Genomic DNA, 8,682 nt, shown 5'->3' with positions numbered 1-8,682 from the left:
GCCTCTGTCATCACTCATATTCCCCCATTTGGGAGTAGGGAGGGCAAGGAGAGGGTGTCTACTCCATTTAAGGAAGTTTTTTGGAAGCTGTAATTTTACTCCTACCCACCCGGTAGGCGGAACTTAGTCATCTGTGTAAACCTGGCTATAGGAAACCGGTGAATGTGCTCTTTATTCGGGGTGGCTACCGTGCCTCTTACAAACCAGAGGCTCTGTTACTGCAAAGCAGAAAGACAAATAACGCAGAGCTTCTGGTTACACCTGCAATGTGGCCTTCAAGGATCACAAAATAAATAGAGTATAGATGTCTGTTAACTTAGACAGTTGACTAGCTCGAACATACAATAATCCTTATTGTAAAGCAGTCTCTAAGTTCTCACCGGAAAGGACAAACACCGATTTTAGATAATTTATTCATGATATACTGCAGTCCTTCACGAATAGTTTTGGCTTCACCAATCTCTGATGGTACTTCGTTAGTACTCAGAAGTTAATATGAATTTAATTATTAAATTATGTTTTTAAAGTACCTGTTTCATAACATTGGTCGTTAATTCAATGTATTATTTTATAATATACTTTATTAATTATAAGTTATTAATAGCACCATTGTTTACAAATATGCTGATATCAACCTGTCCTGCAATTGTCAATTGTTTCTTTTTTTTTTTAATTTAATTTTATTTTTTTTTATTAACTTGAGTATTTCTTATAAACATTTCGAGTGTTATTCCCTTTCCCGGTTTCCGGGCAAACATCCCCCTCCCCCCTCCCCTTCCTTATGGGTGTTCCCCTCCCAACCCTCCCCCCATTGCCGCCCTCGCCCCATAGATTAGTTCACTGGGGGTTCAGTCTTAGCAGGACCCAGGGCTTCCCCTTCCACTGGTGCTCTTACTAGGATATTCATTGCTACCTATGGGGTCAGAGTCCAGGGTCAGTCCATGTATAGTCTTTAGGTAGTGGCTTAGTCCCTGGAAGCTCTGGTTGCTTGGCATTGTTGTACATATGGGGTCTCGAGCCCCTTCAAGCTCTTCCAGTTCTTTCTCTGATTCCTTCAATAGGGGACCTGTTCTCAGTTCAGTGGTTTGCTGCTGGCATTCGCCTCTGTATTTGCTGTATTCTGGCTGTGTCTCTCAGGAGCGATCTACATCCGGCTCCTGTCGGTCTGCACTTCTTTGCTTCATCCATCTTGTCTAATTGGGTGGCTGTATATGTATGGGCCACATGTAGGGCAGGCTCTGAATGGGTGTTCCTTCAGTCTCTGTTTTAATCTTTGCCTCTCCCTTCCCTGCCAAGGGTATTCTTTTTCCTCATTTAAAGAAGGAGTGAAGCATTCACATTTTGATCATCCGTCTTGAGTTTCGTTTGTTCTAGGGATCTAGGGTAATTCAAGCATTTGGGCTAATAGCCACTTATCAATGAATGCATACCATGTATGTCTTTCTGTGATTGGGTTAGCTCACTCAGGATGATATTTTCCAGTTCCAACCATTTGCCTACGAATTTCATAAACTCGTTGTTTTTGATAGCTGAGCAATATTCCATTGTGTAGATGTACCACATTTTCTGTATCCATTCCTCTGTTGAAGGGCATCTGGGTTCTTTCCATTTTCTGGCTATTATAAATAAGGCTGCGATGAACATAGTGGAGCACGTGTCTCTTTTATATGTTGAGGCATCTTTTGGGTATATGCCCAAGAGAGGTATAGCTGGATCCTCAGGCAGTTCAATGTCCAATTTTCTGAGGAACCTCCAGACTGATTTCCAGAATGGTTTTACCAGTCTGCAATCCCACCAACAATGGAGGAGTGTTCCTCTTTCTCCACATCCTCGCCAGCATCTGCTGTCACCTGAGTTTTTGATCTTAGCCAATCGCACTGGTGTGAGGTGAAATCTCAGGGTTGTTTTGATTTGCATTTCCCTTATGACTAAAGATGTTGAACATTTCTTTAGGTGTTTCTCAGCCATTCGGCATTCCTCAGCTGTGAATTCTTTGTTTAGCTCTGAACCCCATTTTTTAATAGGGTTATTTGTTTCCCTGCGGTCTAACTTCTTGAGTTCTTTGTATATTTTGGATATAAGGCCTCTATCTGTTGTAGGATTGGTAAAGATCTTTTCCCAATCTGTTGGTTGCCGTTTTGTCCTAACCACAGTGTCCTTTGCCTTACAGAAGCTTTGCAGTTTTATGAGATCCCATTTGTCGATTCTTGATCTTAGAGCATAAGCCATTGGTGTTTTGTTCAGGAAATTTTTTCCAGTGCCCATGTGTTCCAGATGCTTCCCTAGTTTTTCTTCTATTAGTTTGAGTGTGTCTGGTTTGATGTGGAGGTCCTTGATCCACTTGGACTTAAGCTTTGTACAGGGTGATAAGCATGGATCGATCTGCATTCTTCTACATGTTGCCCTCCAGTTGAACCAGCACCATTTGCTGAAAATGCTATCTTTTTTCCATTGGATGGTTTTGGCTCCTTTGTCAAAAATCAAGTGACCATAGGTGTGTGGGTTCATTTCTGGGTCTTCAATTCTATTCCATTGGTCTATCTGTCTGTCTCTGTACCAATACCATGCAGTTTTTATCACTATTGCTCTGTAATACTGCTTGAGTTCAGGGATAGTGATTCCCCCTGAAGTCCTTTTATTGTTGAGGATAGCTTTAGCTATCCTGGGTTTTTTGTTATTCCAGATGAATTTGCAAATTGTTCTGTCTAACTCTTTGAAGAATTGGATTGGTATTTTGATGGGGATTGCATTGAATCTGTAGATTGCTTTTGGTAAAATGGCCATTTTTACTATATTAATCCTGCCAATCCATGAGCATGGGAGATCTTTCCATCTTCTGAGGTCTTCTTCAATTTCTTTCCTCAGTGTCTTGAAGTTCTTATTGTACAGATCTTTTACTTGCTTGGTTAAAGTCACACCGAGGTACTTTATGTTATTTGGGTCTATTATGAAGGGTGTCGTTTCCCTAATTTCTTTCTCGGCTTGTTTCTCTTTTGTATAGAGGAAGGCAACTGATTTATTTGAGTTAATTTTATACCCAGCCACTTTGCTGAAGTTGTTTATCAGCTTTAGTAGTTCTCTGGTGGAACTTTTGGGATCACTTAAATATACTATCATGTCATCTGCAAATAGTGATATTTTGACCTCTTCTTTTCCGATCTGTATCCCTTTGATCTCCTTTTGTTGTCTGATTGCTCTGGCTAGAACTTCAAGAACTATATTGAATAAGTAGGGAGAGAGTGGGCAGCCTTGTCTAGTCCCTGATTTTAGTGGGATTGCTTCAAGTTTCTCTCCATTTAGTTTAATGTTAGCAACTGGTTTGCTGTATATGGCTTTTACTATGTTTAGGTATGGGCCTTGAATTCCTATTCTTTCCAGGACTTTTATCATGAAGGGGTGTTGAATTTTGTCAAATGCTTTCTCAGCATCTAATGAAATGATCATGTGGTTCTGTTCTTTCAGTTTGTTTATATAATGGATCACGTTGATGGTTTTCCGTATATTAAACCATCCCTGCATGCCTGGGATGAAGCCTACTTGATCATGGTGGATGATTGTTTTGATGTGCTCTTGAATTCGGTTTGCCAGAATTTTATTGAGTATTTTTGCGTCGATATTCATAAGGGAAATTGGTCTGAAGTTCTCTTTCTTTGTTGTGTCTTTGTGTGGTTTAGGTATAAGAGTAATTGTGGCTTCGTAGAAGGAATTCTGTAGTGCTCCATCTGTTTCAATTTTGTGGAATAGTTTGGATAATATTGGTATGAGGTCTTCTATGAAGGTTTGATAGAATTCTGCACTAAACCCGTCTGGACCTGGGCTCTTTTTGGTTGGGAGACCTTTAATGACTGCTTCTATTTCCTTAGGAGTTATGGGGTTGTTTAACTGGTTTATCTGTTCCTGATTTAACTTCGATACCTGGTATCTGTCTAGGAAATTGTCCATTTCCTGAAGATTTTCAAATTTTGTTGAATATAGGTTTTTATAGTAAGATCTGATGATTTTTTGAATTTCCTCTGAATCTGTAGTTATGTCTCCCTTTTCATTTCTGATTTTGTTAATTTGGACGCACTCTCTGTGTCCTCTCGTTAGTCTGGCTAAGGGTTTATCTATCTTGTTGATTTTCTCAAAGAACCAACTTTTGGTTCTGTTGATTCTTTCTATGGTCCTTTTTGTTTCTACTTGGTTGATTTCAGCTCTGAGTTTGATTATTTCCTGCCTTCTACTCCTCCTGGGTGTATTTGCTTCTTTTTGTTCTAGAGCTTTTAGGTGTGCTGTCAAGCTGCTGACATATGCTCTTTCCTGTTTCTTTCTGCAGGCACTCAGCGCTATGAGTTTTCCTCTTAGCACAGCTTTCATTGTGTCCCATAAGTTTGAGTATGTTGTATCTTCATTTTCATTAAATTCTAAAAAGTTTTTAATTTCTTTCTTTATTTCTTCCTTGACCAGGTTATCATTGAGTAGAGCATTGTTCAATTTCCACGTATATGTGGGCATTCTTCCCTTATTGTTATTGAAGACCAGTTTTAGGCCGTGGTGGTCCGATAGCACGCATGGGATTATTTCTATCTTTCTGTACCTGTTGAGGCCCGTTTTTTGACCAATTATATGGTCAATTTTGGAGAAAGTACCATGAGGAGCTGAGAAGAAGGTATATCCTTTTGCTTTAGGATAGAATGTTCTATAAATATCCGTTAAGTCCATTTGGCTCATGACTTCTCTTAGTCTGTCGACATCACTGTTTAATTTCTGTTTCCATGATCTGTCCATTGATGACAGTGGGGTGTTGAAATCTCCCACTATTATTGTGTGAGGTGCAATGTGTGCTTTGAGCTTTAGTAAGGTTTCTTTTACGTATGTAGGTGCCCTTGTATTTGGGGCATAGATATTTAGGATTGAGAGTTCATCTTGGTGGATTTTTCCTTTGATGAATATGAAGTGTCCTTCCTTATCTTTTTTGATGACTTTTAGTTGGAAATTGATTTTATTTGATATTAGAATGACTACTCCAGCTTGCTTCTTCTGACCATTTGCTTGGAAAGTTGTTTTCCAGCCTTTCACTCTGAGGTAGTGTCTGTCTTTGTGTCTGAGGTGTGTTTCCTGTAGGCAGCAGAATGCAGGGTCCTCGTTGCGTATCCAGTTTGTTAATCTATGTCTTTTTATTGGGGAGTTGAGGCCATTGATATTGAGAGATATTAAGGAATAGTGATTATTGCTTCCCGTTATATTCATATTTGGATGTGAGGTTATGTTTGTGTGCTTTCATTCTCTTTGTTTTGTTGCCAAGACGATTAGTTTCTTACTTCTTCTAGGGTATAGCTTGCCTCCTTATGTTGGGCTTTACCATTTATTATCCTTTGTAGTGCTGGATTTGTAGAAAGATATTGTGTAAATTTGGTTTTGTCATGGAATATCTTGGTTTCTCCATCAATGTTAATTGAGAGTTTTGCTGGATACAGTAACCTGGGCTGGCATTTGTGTTCTCTTAGGGTCTGTATGACATCAGTCCAGGATCTTCTGGCCTTCATAGTTTCTGGCGAGAAGTCTGGTGTGATTCTGATAGGTCTCCCTTTATATGTTACTTGACCTTTTTCCCTTACTGCTTTTAATATTCTTTCTTTATTTTGTGTGTTTGGTGTTTTGACAATTATGTGACGGGAGGTGTTTCTTTTCTGGTCCAATCTATTTGGAGTTCTGTAGGCTTCTTGTATGTCTATGGGTATCTCTTTTTTTAGGTTAGGGAAGTTTTCTTCTATGATTTTGTTGAAGATATTTACTGGTCCTTTGAGCTGGGAGTCTTCACTCTCTTCTATACCTATTATCCTTAGGTTTGATCTTCTCATTGAGTCCTGGATTTCCTGTATGTTTTGGACCAGTAGCTTTTTCCGCTTTACATTATCTTTGACAGTTGAGTCAATGATTTCTATGGAATCTTCTGCTCCTGAGATTCTCTCTTCCATTTCTTGTATTCTGTTGGTGAAGCTTGTATCTACAGCTCCTTGTCTCTTCTTTTGGTTTTCTATATCCAGGGTTGTTTCCATGTGTTCTTTCTTGATTGCTTCTATTTCCATTTTTAATTCCTTCAACTGTTTGATTGTGTTTTCCTGGAATTCTTTCAGGGATTTTTGCGATTCCTCTCTGTAGGCTTCTACTTGTTTATTAATGTTTTCCTGTGTTTCCCTAAGTGTGTTCATGTCTTTCTTGAAGTCCTCCAGCATCATGATCAAATATGATTTTGAAACTAGATCTTGCTTTTCTGGTGTGTTTGGATATTCCATGTTTGTTTTGGTGGGAGAATTGGGCTCCGATGATGGCATGTAGTCTTGGTTTCTGTTGCTTGGGTTCCTGCGCTTGCCTCTCGCCATCAGATTATCTCTAGTGTTACTTTGTTCTGCTATTTCTGACAGTGGCTAGACTGTCCTATAAGCCTGTGTGTCAGGAGTGCTGTAGACCTGTTTTCCTCTCTTTCAGTCAGTTCTGGGGACAGAGTGTTCTGCTTTCGGGCGTGTAGTTTTTCCTCTCTACAGGTCTTCAGCTGTTCCTGTGGGCCTGTGTCTTGAGTTCACCAGGCAGCTTTCTTGCAGCAGAAAATTTGGTCTTACCTGTGGTCCCGAGGCTCAGGTTCGCTCGTGGGGTGCTGCCCAGGGGCTCTCTGCAGCGGCAGCAACCAGGAAGACCTGTGCCACCCCTTCCGGGAGCTTCAGTGCACCAGGGTTCCAGATGGTCTTTGGCTTTTTCCTCTGGCGTCCGAGATGTGTGTGCAGGGAGCAGTCTCTTCTGGTTTCCCAGGCTTGTCTGCCTCTCTGAAGGTTTAGCTCTCCTTCCCACGGGATTTGGGTGCAGAGAACTGTTTATCCGGTCTGTTTCCTTCAGGGTCCGGCGGTGTCTCTGGCAGGTGTCCTGCTGCTCCTGGGCCCTCCCCCACGGGAGCCCAGAGGCCTTATACAGTTTCCTCTTGGGCCAGGGATGTGGGCAGGGGTGAGCAGTGTTGGTGGTCTCTTCTGCTCTGCAGCCTCAGGAGTGCCCACCTGACCAGGCGGTTGGGTCTCTCTCTCACCGGGTCTGGGAGCAGAGAGCTGCTGCGGGCCGGGATCCGCGATGTCAATTGTTTCTTAAAGTCCCTTAACAACTACCATGAAGGTTGCAATAATAAAAAATGAAGTTTTATGTAGTTCAAGAAGCCAAGTGTCATGGCTACTCTCTGAAAAGTCAAACAGGGTGGGATGTCTTTGAGTTCCATAATATAGTAAAAATGGTCACATTGAGAGACTATGGAGTTTGAAAACCATGGTCTATCGTGAATTGGGAGTTAGAGAACATGGTGATGAATCAGATAATAGCTCTTGATGCCGATATCTGTGAAGATCATGAGCCTAAAAGAAGTTGAAATATCTACTTTCGTATTAGGTGTGTGTGTGTGTGTGTGTGTGTGTGTGTGTGTGTGTGTGTGACTGCAGCTCTCCTTCTAGCTATGCATCATGCTTTGTTATGCAAATTTGTTTCTAACCAATAACACTAGAGAATCTCAAGGACAGGAACCAGAATTCCATCTTTCCAAAGCATCCGGGAAGACTCAGAGACTTGACATCACTTGTTGGATGAGAATTTGGGAAAAAAAACTCAACAAGACATTTGAAAATGCCCCCCCCGCACTATTTTGATGATGTAGTCCAAATCAAGTCATAAAAAGACCTTTAGCAACAGTAGATAGAAGACTAATTGGCTAAAGAAATTGTGATTATAAGAATTATGACCAGATATATTTTTCACTTTCTTTTACAGCTTTACCCCATTTTCTTTATAGCATGTATGTTGAAATGCATGTTGTTAGCTTGAAAGTTTCCTAATTCAGCTACACTTTTCTCTTCTCTTGTGCCCACTTCAATAAGAGAGCTCTTAGCTCTAGCATATCATGCTGTCTTCTTCCACTTTTACAAATGCACAACTGAAGTCCCTGAATCATGATTTAAGACTAAAATTTGGCAGAGAACTCAGCAGCCCATTTATAAAGTGCACAGGTTATCAAGGGTATCAGGTACTTTATATATCAAAATCTGAAAAGGTACTCCCACTGACATCCACCCAGGCCTTACTTACTTTAATCATATATCACGGTTCAGAGATGAGAATCTTCCCTGGATGAATGGGAAATTTATGTAAGGTGATCTTATTCTATTTCTGAAATTAGAATTTACTTAGAGTACTGTTGAGCAAGCTGTGCGTTGACATATTTACTGTCAATGGGTTCTAGAATTTGCCACTCCATCTTATCTCGATATGAAGGATCCATTTAGATGATTTGCATTTGAAGGACCGGCATGCCAGGGAAAGGGTGAAACTGAGTGTCCAGTGACGTTGAAAAGGATGAGGAGCTAACTAGTGAACCACACATCTGCATAGCTTCACTTGGACTTGCCTCTCTTTCCAGCAAAGAGCCAAGTATGATTCTGTGAATACCATGTATTCCTTTCTCCCTCAACTGCTTCTTTTAGGTACATAATAGCAATTCCAGCATTTCTGCATCATCTTTGTTGAAGGCTAGCTCTTCCTGTCCAAACTTTCTGCTGCTGGCATAGGAAAACTGTGTCTCCTGTCATTAACTACCAAGGCTTTCATGCTATGTGACTTTTCCTTGTGAAATTTCAAAAACTATCTATGGACTCTAGATTGGGCACCCATGACAGA

This window comes from Rattus norvegicus, chromosome 17 (assembly GCF_021556685.1).
Source record: "Rattus norvegicus strain SHRSP/BbbUtx chromosome 17, alternate assembly SHRSP_T2T, whole genome shotgun sequence".
NCBI lineage: Eukaryota > Metazoa > Chordata > Mammalia > Rodentia > Muridae > Rattus > Rattus norvegicus.
Note: the sequence above shows the minus strand (reverse complement) of the source record.